Raw genomic sequence first — 17,822 nt, 5'->3', positions numbered from 1 at the left:
TCTAATTAATACTTTAGAAAACATTTCAGGCCTAAAGGAAGCCCTGCAATAGGGAGATATAGCCCTTGCATAATGTATGTTTAATGTCTACATCTACCATTTATGGAATATAAATTTGGTATTTTTATGTGATCAACATCTTTTTTCCATATCTTTAAAAAAAATTTGGTATTTCTATGTGATCAATATCTTTTTTTCCATATCTACAAAAATTATTGTTAAAGTAGCTAAGTCTCTAACTCAATATCATCAAAATCTTCGACATTGAAAACACGAATTATTTGTCAATTCAAATCAGCATTGGTCTTGTGATCTTACAAGGAATAGATGAGCTTCTGATATCCAATATTCAAGACAAAAGAAACATTTTACCATTGGTAAATTTGCCATTTGGCACAAGGGACTCGAAGACCGAGGCTAGACATATTCCACAAGTCATGTCAATGCTATATTCTTATATGGAGAGCATGCGCAATAAATACCATCGGTTTAGACTGGAATAACCAGACGCTAAAGATCGTCATTCAATTGAGACTTTGGCGCATTTCGCCGAACATAACTGATTAGAAATTACGGTAAAAACAGAAACGATTGAATGTAAATCAGTTTATATACATTCACATTACCTTATTATATTCGTTGCGACCCATTTCTGTCAATTTCTAGGTCCCATAAATATTAGCGATTTAGCTCCTTTAACGTTTTTTATAGTTACTGCTGATGTATTAATGTTATAGTAAATCAATGTCCGAATATAGGTATTTCTTATTGCAACAAATTTCCCCCGTTTGATAAGCTAATCACAATTGACGTTTGGTGTGTGATTGATGCAATTTGAGAAAATTATTGATAAAACTGCTATTTACTCTCAAAAGTGACCAAGTACGAAATACAATAAAATGAACACATTGCATGTATAAACTAAGATGATAATTAACAATTAATTTATTTCTTACAGGTTTTGGGGATATACGGTAACTCGAATGATTTAGTATTTTAGATAATATTATTCACGGGGATATTAACGCTCAGAAATTTGCTTCCTTAACATTTTTTTTTGTGTGGTTTTTATTTTCAAAATAATGGAATATTGAATGATTAAGTATTTTAGATAATATTTTTTCACGGGGATGCTTTAAAAAGCTCAAAATGAATATTACTCGAAACTAAACGATATAATAGTTGCACACGCGGCTATATCATTTACTTGTGATATTTCAAGAATATAATAAGTTACATGTTTCGGGCTGAAAAAAGGGAGTTCAAATAGATAATGAAAATACATAAAGACAAAAAAACAATGACATGAGTAACGGAGCGTTCTAATCACCAATTTTTGAGGAGAAAAAAGAGTAAGGTTGGTATGCATATTTTTAAAAATAAACGACCGTGGAAGAAATATATACATTTTGTAATAAACAACATGAAAAGGTATTATTCGTGCTGGTTGTCTGTCTTTTCACCATTACATGTGTACTGGAGCGTTCTAATCATCATTTTTGAGATAAAGGTGGGTAAGATTGGTATGCATAATTTAAAAAAAAACGACCGTAGCGGGGAATATATACATTTTATAATAAAACAACATGAAAAGATATTATTCGTGTTGATGTTAAAGTCTGTGATTGGGTGTTGGGTGTTTGTGGGTGTGTGCGCATGTGAGGGGCGGGACCGGGGGGGGGGGGGTCAAATTTAAATGACATCTACTAGTTTTCAAAGGTTCCACAATTTGAAAATTTGTTTTGTCTAAAAATATTTTAGCAAGAAGTATAAAATATTCCCCAAAATAAAAAAAAATAAAGTATGAATTCTTTCTTTAAAACAATAAATGTCCAAATAAATAAATGATTTCGACAATTGCAAACGAGAATTTCTAAATTCGCCATTTCGTAAAACAGGGTTAGTTTATGGGGCCGCCGTCTCATTTTAATCGAAGTGAACCCTGATGCAATTTACGATAGGTTATAAGATGTAGCTCTCACTAATCTAGTGATTGTTCTAAGGACATCAAGATTTACGTTTTCAAGGTACAGGACCTTGGTTTTTGTAGTACACTCATTTCGGAGTACGTCCACGTAGTCGAATAATAGGAAACATTAAAGCCCAGTATATTGATTCTAGATATTTTAAACTTCTGACACAAATCAGTCCTTTTATAAAATCCAGTGATTGTTCTAAGGACATCAAGATTTACGTTTTCAAGGTACAGGACCTTGGTTTTTGTAGTACACTCATTTCGGAGTACGTCAACGTAGTCGAATAATAGGCGACATTAAAGCCCAGTATATTGATTCTAGATATTTTAAACTTCTGACACAAATCAGTCCTTTTATAACGGAATAATTAGTATGAACAGCTCCATTAATAGTAAAACGGAAATAGAGGGACCGCATCGCTTACGTTTTTCAATACCCGATGGTTACTACGATACTGGACACGACATAATCAATCATTTCAATAAATCGACGTTGGAGGTTGGGGCATCATTATCTATCGTGAAAGATCCCGAGGGTTATGTCTTATTACTCCTAGGAAGAGACGGTCGAAAAGTCCATTTGTCCAAGAATTTAGCCCGGATATTCGGGTTTATGAAAGAGAATGAATTTACAAGCAGTGTGAAAAGTGACACAAAAGTCGATTTAGATTCCAATTTTCACAATATTTATATTTACACTGATATTATCGAAAATCAGTTGGTCGGTGATACAAGCGCCCCGTTGTTGCGAGCTATACAGGTGGATCTAGCTAAACCCTTTGGATCGGCTGTATATAAAACGTTTGACAACCCCTATTATATTCCAGTCAACAAACATTACATAGACACGGTTGAACTCGGACTTTACACGGAACTAGGACAACCAGTATCATTTGAATTTGGACACGTTCTTTGTAAACTGCACTTGCGCAAGGTCGAATAATGACGTGTCTACAACCCTACAGGTGTGACGATGCAAAGATACGACGTTATTACCTCAGTCAAACGGGTGACGGATTTCCAATTTTTACGGGGTCACCGTATCAGAAAGGTTATGGTTTAGGATCGGTTAAGCGCACCGTTGTTGCGAGCTATACAGGTGGATCTAGCTAAACCCTTTGGATCGGCTGTATATAAAACGTTTGACAACCCCTATTATATTCCAGTCAACAAACATTACATAGACACGGTTGAACTCGGACTTTACACGGAACTAGGACAACCAGTACCATTTGAATTTGGACACGTTCTTTGTAAACTTTGCTTACCTGTTACAAATTCAAAGGGTTAGCAGAAGTTGTGTGGGCTGTGGGGGGGGGGGGGTAGACAATGCAATTCTTTTAATATGAATATTGTTTTATTTTACCAATACCTATCTGATTTGTTCTTTTCTGTAGATTGTTAGCTTTTACTGACTACATACTGGCACGGTTGAGGATGGTTGAGGGAACGAACCATGCGTTCAAGAACATAATCAACGTTCTCGCCACTTATAGGTAGCTGGCAGATTGGAACCTGCCATCAAATTAATTGTCCGTAAAAAAAAAAATATATATATATAACATTATGGCTAAATAAAATATTATAAAAAAAAGGCTGTTGTTGGTTTCTTAGTATCGACACGGATTGAAGAGTGTAGACCTGTGAAGTGGGTTTTTTGAGGTTAGGGCGGGGGTGGGGGGGGGTTGGTGTGTGGGATATAAACAGCCTTTGATAAACAATCACAACATGCTCAGCTGTCAAGCTTAATAGCGGAGATCATTGTCCCTGAATGCAGGTATAACTACGCGTGACGTGAACTCAATGTAACCTCTGCACACCTGCCTATAAAGCGAAATATCTTCCCCCCTACCCTCCAATAAACAATTCGAGGACCCCATACCCTCGTTACAAAAGTCAAACACGATCAAAGAATACAACACATGCAGACCTTTTTTATTATTCATAACCTCATTGTTCAGTCAACAATAACCATATTCAAACTATAAATAGAACACCTGTGGAATGCTCTGACGTCAGACCTTAGGAATGTGTGACGTCAGACCTTTGGAATGTCTGGAATTCCAAAATTGCTCCAGACTACCGCCTATACTACTTGCATCACAAACGATGGGGGGGGGGCTTAAGACATTCGCTGCTGCGGTAAATATTTAGCTCCTGTCGTGGAAAAGACTTGGGTAGATTTCAGAGGTAGAACTACATATACACTAGATTTTTATACAAGATGATTCGGGAATCTATTTTGCTTTTGGCTGCAGCATGTAAGTAGTGGTAAAATTTACTATTATAGTCATAAATGCTGTCCGTTCATATATGGTACCGTTACATGCCATCCGGGGGAAAGGGTTCATATACAACGGCGACTGTAAAATGAAAAGGAATAATAATGTGCTCTTTATTATTTTATGACAATAATACCATCATCTTGAAAATATTTTTCATAAAGATTAGACACAGTCATATACAACGGCGACTGTAAAATGAAAAGGAATAATAATGTGCTCTTTATTATTTTTTGACAATATTACCATTATCTTGAAAATAGTTTTCATAAAGATTAGACACAGTCGAAACTAAGCAACATGCTATCCCAATGCTCAGAAGGTGGTCTTGAAAGAAAAATAGAAACCGTCACGGCAACTTCAGAGTTTCGAAAAACGCAAGTTAATAAAAGTAACTATTTGAATACAAAATGAAAGTTAATTGAATCAAGTGATGTTTGGGATGTAAATCCAGTGTCACATTCCAACATTTTAATTTAAATCTAAATAATGCTGTAACAAACTCGCATTCTTAAAGTTTTTTTAACCAAGGCAAAGGCACATACTTAGTTCTAGGAACGGTCTATTAAGCTACAATAAGAAAATAACGCTTTACCCCACCTTAGTTCTAGGGCTATTTGGGAATCCTTGCCGTTTATTTGTGACCGTTACTAGGAATGAATAGGAACGTTCAGGTGACAGCGTTCGATCCGTGAATGTTCCTGAAGTAACTAACAATTACTATTGGACAAATTGTGTTCTCGAGATCCCGAGTAAGCCCCCAGTATCATAATTATTCAGTTATTAAAACCTGTTTGTCCGATTACAATTGTGAATTCCCCAATCCCCTCATTGCGTGATTCGATAGACTGGAGAGAGAGAGAGAGAGAGAGAGAGAGAGAGAGAGAAATGGGATTTAACGTCCACTCGATACAAACTAGGTCATTTCGGGACTAACACATGGTTCAATTTTATTTCTGTATTTCGTTTGGGTCTTTAGCAGTTGGAGGAAACCGGAGGGCCCGGAGAAAATCCACGAGGTTGGACAGGCGACCCTACTCTTTGTCACGTACAACCCGGGAATCGACAATGACAGACTTTTTGATTCAGCGCACACGTGCTAACCATTCAGCCATCCAACCCCAACAATTTAGGGAATAACAGGTCTAACATAATTTAATTTATCTGAATGCGTACTTTTTCAGCGACCAGGAAAACCCAAAACCTACAATAAGTTATCAATATATACAAACCATAAACGATTGCACGCCGTTGCGAAACGAACGCGTGCAGTTGTCATGTGATACACGCCCATTTTTGCTCATCCACTCGTCGCCTTACACCATGATTTGAATCAATATTGATGAGTAACCTCTGTCTGAATACGTAAATTAACATTTTTACCGGACTATAAACATGAATTAGCGGATTGATAATGCTGTGAACATTACATATAATCTCAAATTCTATTTCACCCTCCTTATATAAATTGCTTAGTGACTTACGTGCTGGTTGTTCTGGATTTTTTACTCCCAGTTTCCGTTAGTCAGGGTTACCGCTTGCGGGGCTCATAAGTAAAGTGTTGCCTAGTTGATCATATGGGACGAAAGCCCGGCGTATAATGGAAGAACCCTTGACATTTAATGACGTCACCTGCAAAACATCCGTATGTTTTGAAAATGAATATAAAATTGGTTCGATTAAAGGGGGGTAACTACGTTTTTATTGAGTGATATCTTGGTCACAGATTAGCATCTTATACTTCCCCATTTACTTAAGGATGGCTCAGTGGTGGGACGTCGATTCGCTAGGACGAACTCTCCCTGCGGACCGAGAAAGTTCATCGTTTCTTTTCCGGAGATTTTTCCCATTGTCAGTGGTGTAGGATCGTGGGTCTGGCAAGGAACAACGTATAGTCTTTCGGACAGGACGAAAACCGCTGCCCGGTCACACTGCAATGCGTATACCCATCTTCATCAGCACAGTAGAAACGGAACAGTAGGACATTACACCCCATTTCATTTCCATTTACTTTATAAATGTTAATTCTCGTCTTCTAACGTTTCTTGTAAATATTCGTCGAGGACACCCGTCTTCATTAGCCCAGTTTGGGAGCAAAACAGTAGGACGGTAAACCCCATTTCATTTTGTTGAAGACAAATGATCTCTACCACATAAGCAATATCTGGCTCCAAAGAACGGCCATGCAGCCTGAACTCCGTGCGATGCCATTCCGACAATTCCTTCAAGTTTCAGTCTGACGACCATACTACCCCTTAAAACCGTATACTCTCGGGTTGCATGAAGCTGTAACAAACGCTTAGACAACAGCTGTTCTCGAGTCGAAAGAAAACACTTAATTTTATTTCGTAATGCTAATTAAATTGGGTTTATAATGTCCTACTGTTCTGCTCCGACTGAGCTAATGAAGACGGGTATACGCCATATAGTGTGCAAAGAGGGGAATTTTGCCCAGAGAGCGACAAGGGATCTACCTCGTGCACACCAATGTATACACGGTACCCCTGCATCCCAGCAAAGGGGGAAACCATGCCGGAAAATTCTGAGTCACTTTTTCGGTCCACACCCGGTCGAACCCGCCACCTCCAGGCTAGCGAGCCAGCGTCTTACTCACTTAGCCACCGGGGCTCCCTCGTTATGCTAAACGGTCAGGCTGTAATACATGTGCAAGCTGTAGACAAATCTTGTAAACACCGTCTATAACGACAAGCGAATATATACATCTACGTAAACGGACTTGAAGTAAAACATGGACCAGTTTGGCGTATTAGCTTTTCGCAGTAAACCAACGTGTAATATCTCAGTTGCGTGCTATTAATATGTGGAATAGAATGTTAACGTCTTAATGTTCACCCCTTTGTAACAGTAACACTAAATCGGTCATGACTCACTGGTGATCGAATGAATTTAAATCGCCAATATGCGAAGTATAATGGACATGTCGAGGTAATTGGATTCCACTAATGGCCAGACTATAACAAAAACGATTGCAGTGAGTATACATAGACAAACTACATTGGCAGACATTCGATATGATACTTTCAACATTAACAATATTAAGGTATAAAAAACGAACGATTCGTCTTAGTAAAGTCACAAACTAACTCTTGCAATACATTCACATTGACGTTATAGCTAAAAAAGATAACAAAAACATTATTTAATCCAGGTTCTGGAACACTAACAATTAAATAGAAAACATTTGCATAAAATATTAATTAAACTAGAACAATCTTTATTAAATATAAATAGAACAGTACAAAAAAATTTGATACAGTTTAGATTTGCATTATTATCACTTTTTAAAAGGATAATTTAGAAATATATACCAATGCAGTTAGTTTTCAATGGACCGTTTTGGGGTAGTCATAGGAGTAACGAACGTAGTGCTTTAACTTATAAGGCCATGGGTGAATTTATCTTCTACGTTAAATATACAGTACAACAGAAATTGATACAATTTAGATTTGCAGTATTCCAAAGGATAATTTAGAAATATATACCAATGCATGAAGTCAGTTTTCAATTGACCGTTTTGGGGTAGGCCATGGGTGAATTTATCTTCTCCATTAAATATAACAGTACAACACAAATTGATACAATTTAGATTTGCAGTATTATCACTGTTACAAAGGATAATTTAGACATATACCAGTGCATGAAGCCAGTTTTCAGTGGACCGTTTTGATGTATTCATAGGACTAACGGACGTAGTGCTTTACCTTGTAAGGCCATGGGTGAATTTATCTTTTCGAAGTTACGGAATACAATAACACTGTTAAATATAACGCCCACTGTAGTAAAGGGATACATCATGAACGACATTGACGCTGTTATTCACAATTCGATGTGTGACAATCACTAATTATGCCTGATTTTGAAGCGCGTCTTTGAATTTCAATAGCTTACCGGTCAATCTGATTAAAACACAGATCCTATTTAGTTTCGTTTTTATAGTTCAAAATTTCGTTTTCACTTGTCTTTACTACACTAGGATCTGCTGGAAGAGGTGTTATCCTTGACGTGTTCTGAATGGTGTGAGCAATTAGCCAATGATACGGTCTGTTACGGCGAGCTTTAGACGTGTTTTGCACGGAACTGGGTAATCCATTAGTAACATCAATGCTGATTGGTTAATCAAATGTCTGACGTCCTATGTCAAAAGCACCTTGTGTGATCTCTGACGTGACCTATCGCTACAACCGGTCATATCTTCATGTAGTGTAGGCCATCGAAAGTATAAATAAAAAACGAAACGAAATATCGATCTGTATTTTAATCAGATTGCTTACGGATAGAGAAGCGATACATTTGATTTGTTTCCTTATAACTAGCACAACAATTCCAGGAAGTACAAAATATCTCAAAATTTGTTCCTTATCGAATTTACACAATTTATGGACTGATGGATGTAAGCAATGAGTAAATGCTTATAATCACTCAACCAAAATGGTTGATATATTGTTATAACCTGCAGGCAACCATATTTACTCGAACAGTTCCTTATCGAATTTACACAATTTATGGACTGATGGATGTAAGCAATGAGTAAATGCTTATAATCACTCAACCAAAATGGTTGATATATTGTTATAACCTGCAGACAACCATATTTACTCGAACAGTTCCTTATCGAATTTACACAATTTATGGACTGATGGATGTAAGCAATGAGTAAATGCTTATAATCACTCAACCAAAATGGTTGATATATTGTTATAACCTGCAGACAACCATATTTACTCGAACAGTTCCTTATCGAATTTACACAATTTATGGACTGATGGATGTAAGCAATGAGTAAATGCTTATAATCACTCAACCAAAATGGTTGATATATTGTTATAACCTGCAGACAACCATATTTACTCGAACAGTTCAGAAATATAATCCGATTGAAAATCATCATGAAGTCTGAACAAACAATCGTATAGAAAATATCAACGGATCATACACGTATAATTTAATACTAAATGATAAAACATATAATAAATATGGTTTGAGACAGTAACATACTAAAATCACAACTGATAAAATACATCATTAATGTGGTTAGAGAGCGTAACAAGAACAAGAACAGAAACAGCCTGTGGACAATATTACATGATGAGATTTCAGGCAGTGACAAAAAGAGAAGCGGCCAAAAGTAGAGATGTATAAATTATGGTCATAGCCCTGCATGCTTCGGGTGTTAGTTTAGTAAATATTTCACGGTCCTTTTCTATGGAGGCTCCTCTACAAGCCGGTACCAACGGTTCTGTGGTTACACAGGTCAAATAATATTCAGCCTCTCTGTAAATAGAAAATATAAATGCATAAAAATATGCATGTAATTTATACCCATCATGTCATCTTTGATTTCAATTTCACGATAACAACTTTTATTTTCAATTGACAGAGCACACTAAATATTCTTTTTCGGAGACTATCTGCTATAGTCGGGTCAAACCCCCCAGATCCATGATCATTTTTCAGGGAAAAGGGTTTGACGATGGTTCCTGATAGAAGGGACCCTAGGTAAGATTTTTGTAATTTGCTACCTCAGAAATCTATGGGCTAACTCCAGGAGAGCCTTAAATCCACAATGGCGGAAAAAGTTGATCTGGAATTGACATTGACAAAGGTTGTTGGCGAAATGACCCGTGTATTATATCATTTTATGCGTTTTGTTGATCATCGGAGCCATTTTGGACAATTTCCGATCCATCTCACTAACGGTTGATCCAATATGGCAGCCGAAATCCTAAATGGCGACAGAAATTGGCTCGAAAATGATTCCTTCAATAGCAACATACACGTGTGATATATCCTTTTGGGGGGTTTAGGGGACGAGAAACATGAATATGCCATTTACTTCCAAGCTGATGGAATTAATAACCATTGTTCCAGATATCCATGAATATTGTTATTGATATACTGCAGCTATCATAGATTATAATGGAATATATAACAATGTAGTCCTCAGAATACATGCGTCATGAGTCTAGTATTTTGAGTTATCCATCCGACTTGCGCACTCAAGATTCAGAAGTAATCTTATTTTGAGATTATCGAAGTTGTTTAAACACTGAAACGTAGGGCATCGTGTGTGTATTATATACTATCTAGCTATGCCCAAGAGACCAGTGTAGATTCTGGAATTTGTAATGCTGCATAATGTAGGATTGATAGATCGTTTAACATTTTCCCCATAAACTATAACGATCTTGTGCTAAACGCATGGTGCACAATATAAATCGTATGCTTCCAAGTTACTGAATAGTTTTAATTTTTCAAATATTAGTGGTGGCTTCCTAATTTGGGCATTTATAAATAATAAAGTTAAGTGTTAGTCTGAAAGTAGTTGAAGAATTATAATAAATAGTGGCATGAATTTTACTTGGCTTGCGGTTGTTGAGATTTGGTCTAATGAAATTGCGCCATCCCATAGTTTTTGGTGCAGTAAAAGCACCTTGATTGAGCAAATTTTTTCCCCTCGTGAACCCTTTAAAGATGGGTTCCCAGAAAAGTATTTATCGGGTGGTTATTTCAAATAAAAGTATGGCAATTTTGATGTATATAGAAAGTATAGATATCCAATCTTACTAGAAAAATACTGGATTCCCCGAAAAACACTCATGGAGCGTATACAGGACAAAAATGTAAGGGTTCCCCTAATCAACAGCGCGACGAATAGGAACTTCTGCACGCGTGATGTCAAAGGTCACAAGCGAACATTGAGCGCTTGATGTACAAGTTGATAAACTTTATGAAGAGTTAGACGTACAATACTTTCTGAGATAAAAATGACGTAAAAAGACGCGGGTAGTGGATAATCCGAGAATTTAATTAGGATTCGATATTTGTAATAAATAGTAAGCGATTAAAGACAACATCGTATTATGTATGCAATGAATTCTCCTCTGACTCCCAAGACGTGACGTAAACATGACCTGGTTTGATCGAATTTTAATAGCAGGGCATTCCTTCCCAATTACAATGTTTGAGAAGGATTTGAAGCATAAATATATTATTTATTTGTTGGGCACAATGCTTATATATTGTTGTTTTTTAATGGATCAAAGTAGGCTACTCAACTCTGTTTATAGAGAGACCGGGAAGAGTGGGGGTGTTTAAAATATAAAAATACGGGTATTAATACGAAATTCCAGTTATTGTGTTATAAATTACTGGAAAGTATTTTTCTTTGGCTGCTTGAATCTATCAATTATTTCCTGGCACATTCAAAATTACGCATGGTCGTCTAGATAGTTTCTTATGGTGTGCCAGCTTGATTTCTTTTGTCGTGCGTTGAATATCCTTATAGCGTGCTTGTGCCGGGTTTCCATATATGTTAATAAGTCAAGTGATATCCTACATTTGCATATGCAAGTTGATGCTGAGCGAAAGTTGCTATGTAGAAAGCGTGAAGGACAAATGGGATGTGGCAGAGAGCATATGTAAAATGTAATGACAGAAATGTAAAATGTAGACACGTCAAAAAAAGCATTTTCCCACAAAACATTTGTCATTTAACACTTAACATTTGACGTTTTACATTTAACTCTTATCTTAGAGGTATTTTGACTTTATCGATATCGTTATTAGGACTCTGTACATTGTACTTTTCACATATAATCAATGGAAACGACATTGTCGTAGAGCATTTAATATTGGCAGCGATACCCTTCCATAATTTACTGCGAAAAGTTAATACACCAGACAGGTCTATGTTTGACTTTAAGTGGGCTTACGTATATGTATTATGTTCTGGTGGTCGCTTCTCAGGAATCCTAGCAAACAAGGGTATCAAGGGACACGCCTGACGTCGTTATAGACGGTGTTTACACGATTTTTTCTACAATTTAAAACAATATTACAAGTCACAATAAAACACAAGTATGGAGAGTTTCAAGTTTCGACGGCTAATTCTAGTTGTTAAGGTCAGCTCAATTTTCTTCAAGGTCGCTGAGATGTTTCTAGCTTGTATTCGCTCTAGAGGTCACAATTTTTGACCGATTTAAGAATTGAACATGTCACCGTTACACAATATAATGATGGTTGAGTTCACATTTCGTGAAAATGGGATCGAAACTGCCGGGAAAAATGCAACTTAGTGTAAGCAAATATTATTATATAAAGCCCCTTGAATGTAAATGGGGTTTACATTTCTATCCGCTTTTGATGAAACTTAAAACCATGTGTTTATATCCAAACGATTTCAGTTCTTTTCGGTATTCTCGCATATTGGGAATAACTTCCTGAAATATGACCCCTGATGGTACGAACCAGCGGCTGCCAGGCAGGATATGCCCACATTTTGCAAGAGATGGATAGAGAAAAAGCTATAAACAAACGCGATTTTTTGTACAATCAGGGGCAATAATCCAGAAAGTTATGGCCTGAAATGTGCAAATATCATAAGGGACTGAGATCTTTGGGATATAAAGATATGTTATAAGTTTAACCACAGCCTTCGTATTACACACTTCTACACAATTTGCGTACAAAGAGCGGCCATTTTATCGGGCAGTTTCATTTCGATTTTCCCGAAATTCGAATTCAACCTTCATTATGGTGGAATGGTGATGTATTTAAACGGGTTTTTAAATCAGTAAAACATTGTGACCTCTAAGAGAATCTGCAAGCTAAAAATGTGATTTTTCCAACAATCAGGGGCCATAATCTAGGAAGTTAAGTTCGGGTATCCGCGATTATCATAAGGAACCAAGATCTTAGTGTGTAATGGTGAAATATTCACACGTTTTTTTTTAAATCGGTTAAAATTGCGACCTCTACAGGGACCACAAGCTAAAAACATGATTTTTCATACAATCGGGGGCCATAATTCAGGAAGTTACCATCCGATATGCCCGAATATCGACAGGTTCAAGATCTCTGGGTTATAAATATGCATTTCAAGTTTCATCAAAATCAGATCCAAATTGTGACTTCGAGATTGCCCACAACTTTGTTAAGACTAATTGTGTAAGAGGGGCGGCCATTTTGTCCCGCAATTTCGTCCGATTTTCACGAAATTCTAACTCAACCAAAATTTACGGTGTAACGGTGATATATTTGAACGTTTTTTTTTAAATCGGATAATAATTGTGACCTCTCGAGGGACCTCAAGCTAAAAAACGCGATTTTTCGTACAATCAGGGGTCATAATTCAGGAAGTTACGATCCGATATGCGTGATCTTTGGGTGATAAACTTACATTTCAAGTTTCATCAAAATCAGAAGAAAATTGTGACCTCTAGAGGGTCCAAAACCTTGATAAACCATATTATTACGTCAGTGTTGGTCCGATCTGTATGAAATTCGAACTCAACCATCCTGAGGGTGTACCGGTGATATATTTAAAAGGTTTTGTTAAATCTGATAAAAAAAAATATGACCTCTATAGGGTCCACAAGCTAAAAACGCGATATTTCGTACAATCAGGGGCCATAATTCAAGAAGTGACGGTCCGATATGCGTGAACATGGACAGGTACTAGGATCTTTGGATGATAAACTTGCATGTCAAGTTTCAACAAAATCGGATAAAAATTGTGACCTCTATAGGGTACACAAGCTAAAAACGCGATTTTCCGTACCTTCAGGGGCCATAATCCATGAAGTTACGGTCCGATACATGCCAATATCTTAGGGAGATAAACCATTTCAAGTTTCCTTGAAATCGGATAAAAGCTGTGACCTGTAGAGTGTCCACAAACAAATTGTGGGCGGACGGACCAACAGGGGCGACAGCATAATACGTCCACATGAAAATGTAGGCGTATAAAAATCGCATTTTTTTAGCTTGTTTTCTATCCATCTCTTGCACAATGTGGGCGTATTTTGCATGGCAACTGTTGGTTGTTTATTCGTTAGGCTTAGCGTCCGCTTCCACAGACAATGATATCGCAAACAAGTGGTCAATCTGTAAAAAGACTACATTCCCACAAAATGTTACTATAGTCAAGTGAAACAAGAAAATTCATAACTATGCGGGTGAGTAAATTCCACTGAACAAATCTAAATAGGCTTACTGAACAATAAATTCACCTTGAAGTTGCACCCAACCAGGGATAACAAAGGTAGAGGCAACGTCAAGTTTGGCCTGAGGTTTCGAGTATTACCGGACTATGCGGGTGAGTAAATTCCACTGACCAAATCTGAATAGGCTTACTGAACGTTAAGTTTGGCCTGAGGTTTCGAGTATTACCGGAGAATTCTGTAAAATCTGAGACCATTATAGAACCAAAGTTATCGTGTCCCAAAGCATCAACTAATTAAATTGCTTATCTCTGCTTAGCCTAAGCTGAAAATGCCCATCTCCAAGCTTCATCAAGGTATTCACCTAATAAACACCTACACCAAGTTTGAAAATTATAGCTCAATTAGGAGGGTAATTGTATCCCAAAACTATTGACAGACGGACGGACAGTCCCATTTTAATGTCCCCTGCTGTCTTCAAAAGGCGGAGGACAATTGATATCTCAGCTTATAAAGTTAATGGTAGCAATGACACATTAACTGCCCCGATGTTATTTCCTTAACCTAAAATAACCATACAACAGTTAACTCATGTGTGCACATGTCCTTAGTTACTATTGTACTATGTAACCATAGCTGAAATTTAAATATGGTGATTTTTATACGTAACTACAAGATATTGTTCAAATGTTAGCCATTATAACGCGTCTGTGTGTACTATCGTCCGAAATATATTTGATCCAACCTAATGTTTCGGTTTCTCATACACTGTTTCTTTTAATTCATACGATTTCGTCCACAGACATGATTTCAAACCGACGTACGACCAAATCTAGATTCACGGTTAGGTCTCAAGATTAAGGTCACCTGCAGATGTAAACAGGGCTAGCACTAACCCTAACCCCTACCCACAATCTCGTCAACAATCACGTGCCCTAACCATCGCGACCTTAAGGGAATCTGCAAGTGGCCTTAAAATTTAGACCGGACCTTTTTTCTATTAATCGACAGCAATATTTCCCGCAGTAAAGTTGCGTCCTGAGTACTTGTACTTGCTGGCCGAAAGCTAATGCTCGGAAGAAATTCTTAAAATCAATGTTCGTTAGTTTCGATTCATAGAAAACCTAGTTTCAACACAAATACAATGCCATAAAAGGGCATAACTCCTCATGTGATTAAAATCTGCGCACAACCACTGACTGATACTTAAAGCAATCGTTTCGAATTAACCTGCGCGTTTTAATATTTTGCTCGAGCGGTAAGGTCAGTTTTCGATATAAACGTTTTTTTACAAGATGTTTCTTAAGACTGTATTACTACTGGCTATTGCAGGTAAGTTTGACTTACAGCCCTCTCATTTCGAATTGCAATTGTGTTATATTCTTGATAACGACTTATGAAATCTTGTTGAAACGTCGCAGTGAAATAAACCGTAGTAATTGTTATCCATAAATAGTGTGTTATTTGAATATATTTGGTTTAATTAGGAAAATCAGCTCAAGAATGAATATAGATAGATTTCAATGAAAAATGAAACGATATAAATCTAAAGGAACTTTTAGGCACAGTAATAAACAAAATATATGGAGTTTGTAAAACGGGCAAAAGTAAAAGGGGTTGGTTTTAGGCTCATTCGGCTCTTTATTTATTTCAATGATTGGTTTGCCCGTAAGTGTCTTTAGCATTGACGTAAACCTGAGGAACTGGAGAAACGCACCAGATTGGGTTGGTGATTCCGCTGCTTTACACGTACAGGCTATGTGTATAAACCCACACCACCTAACCCAATGGCAGACCTAATGATCTAAAGACCACTCGACCAGCCTACCCGGTAAAGTGTGCTCTGAGCTAAAATCATTTTGATCCACAAGGTGTGCATTTCAATGAAAGCTATATGAAGAGTAGATCGATAAGCGTCTTTGTTAATATGTAATATGTAAGTTTTCTATCTGTTGTGGGGGGGGGGGGGCGAATGGTTAGCAAGTCATTGACTCAACTGGCATGGTTTCGACGGTTGTACGTGACAAGGAGTAGGGTTGCCTGTCCAACCTCGTGGGTTTTCTCTGGGTCCTCCGCTATCCTCCCACTGCAAGCGAATTATTGAAATAAAATTAAACCATATGTTAGTCCCGAAATGACCTAGTCTATAACGAGTGGACGTTAAACTCTCTCTCTCTCTAGTCCCGAAATGACCTAGTCTATGTCCGGTCAAAATATTATTTATATGTAAAATTAAGAGTTCAAAAACAGTTATGTGGGACAGTAATGAACAAGTCTGATGCATGTATGATGTTTCGACAAGTGCGCGATCGTCTTAATTGGTCTGTAGTCTAAGTCAGTGATTCTCAACATTTTGTCGGAGATTCCCCACCCCGGAGAAAATTGGCCCCTCATACCTCCCCTTCCCCAGCATTTTTGTATAACATCACTTTATTTCACTTGAATGCATAACGATTATTATAAGAGTACTAAGTACCGGTCAGAGAATGTGAGAAAATTTTGACATAGTTACGATTCATATCATTTATGTTTCAACAAGTTTTTTTTGACATTGGCCTCGAACCCAATTTCCTACACAGTGGCCACGAAACAAAATATATTTAATTTCAAATATTGCATTGCTATTTCCCCATTCACCGTAGAACAAGAATATGCTCAAAATGAGGGAATTTGTTCACATGTTGAATTACGCCAGTCGTAAATATTTTCACAGTAAATTAAAGTAGCTAAGTCTTACACGTTGAAAATACGAATTATTTGTCAATTTAAATCAACATTGATGTTGTGATCTTAAAGGAAAAGATAGGCTTCTGATATCCAATATTTAAGATAAAATAAACATTTTACCATTCGTACACGAATCGTGTACGATAGTGCGTTTCAGTGTCATTTGTAACAAGTGACCAGAAGGATCGAGGCTAGACATATTCCACAACTCATGTCAAACAGTGACGCCATATCTTATCTGGGGAGCATGCGAAATAGGCTGGAATATCCAGACGCTAGAAAGTGCTATCCGGTTGAGACTCATGGATATTTCGCTAGACAGAACTGATTTGAAATTAAGAGTCAAAACGGAAACAATTGAATGTAAATCAGTTTATATATAATCAGATTACTTTATTATATTCGTTGCGACTCATTTGGGTCAATTTCTAGGTCCCAAATATTAACGATTTAGCTCCTTTAAGCTTCATTTACCGATAACCCGTAATATGAAGAGAAGGAAATCCCACTTTATAGGGTACTAATGATCAAGACAACAAGATCCTTCAAATCGACAACGGCACTTTACATAAGGCTGCAGGATTTCCCCCTTGCCTCTAAGTACCTTTTTAAAACTATGCAATTTCTCCTTGGGGGTCCATATGGACCCCGGTTGAGAAAGCGCTGGCCTAAACAATAATAGCATACTAACGTGGCATCTGATGTGTTGTATGTTTTTCATGTGTGATGCTTAGCTTAACGTTATATTAATATACTGTACTTTTAATTTGTCCTTTGGATTTGTAGGGGATACAAACACGCAGTGACAATATCGAACCAATGGCCTGTATGTCTCTAGAGAACTGTTTTTTTTTACAAATACCGTGGCAGATAGTC

General features: G+C 37.1%; 2 long non-coding RNA genes across 2 annotated transcripts in view; one reads left to right on the top strand and one right to left on the bottom strand.

Moving 5' to 3' along the window:
- LOC130012167 (uncharacterized) overlaps positions 1-5,863 on the bottom strand; it is a 55,039-nt gene extending 49,176 nt beyond the window's left edge. Inside the window, exon 1 of the long non-coding RNA XR_008787531.1 lies at positions 5,742-5,863. This is a non-coding gene — a long non-coding RNA (uncharacterized LOC130012167). The remainder of the gene's footprint in view (positions 1-5,741) is intronic.
- Positions 4,215-17,822, top strand: part of LOC126814417 (uncharacterized) — a 47,009-nt gene continuing 33,401 nt past the window's right edge. Inside the window, exon 1 of the long non-coding RNA XR_008787529.1 lies at positions 4,215-4,236. This is a non-coding gene — a long non-coding RNA (uncharacterized LOC126814417). The remainder of the gene's footprint in view (positions 4,237-17,822) is intronic.

Source organism: Patella vulgata, chromosome 3 (assembly GCF_932274485.2).
Source record: "Patella vulgata chromosome 3, xgPatVulg1.2, whole genome shotgun sequence".
NCBI classification, from domain to species: Eukaryota; Metazoa; Mollusca; class Gastropoda; family Patellidae; genus Patella; species Patella vulgata.
Note: the sequence above shows the minus strand (reverse complement) of the source record. Positions and strands in the feature narration are given on the sequence as shown.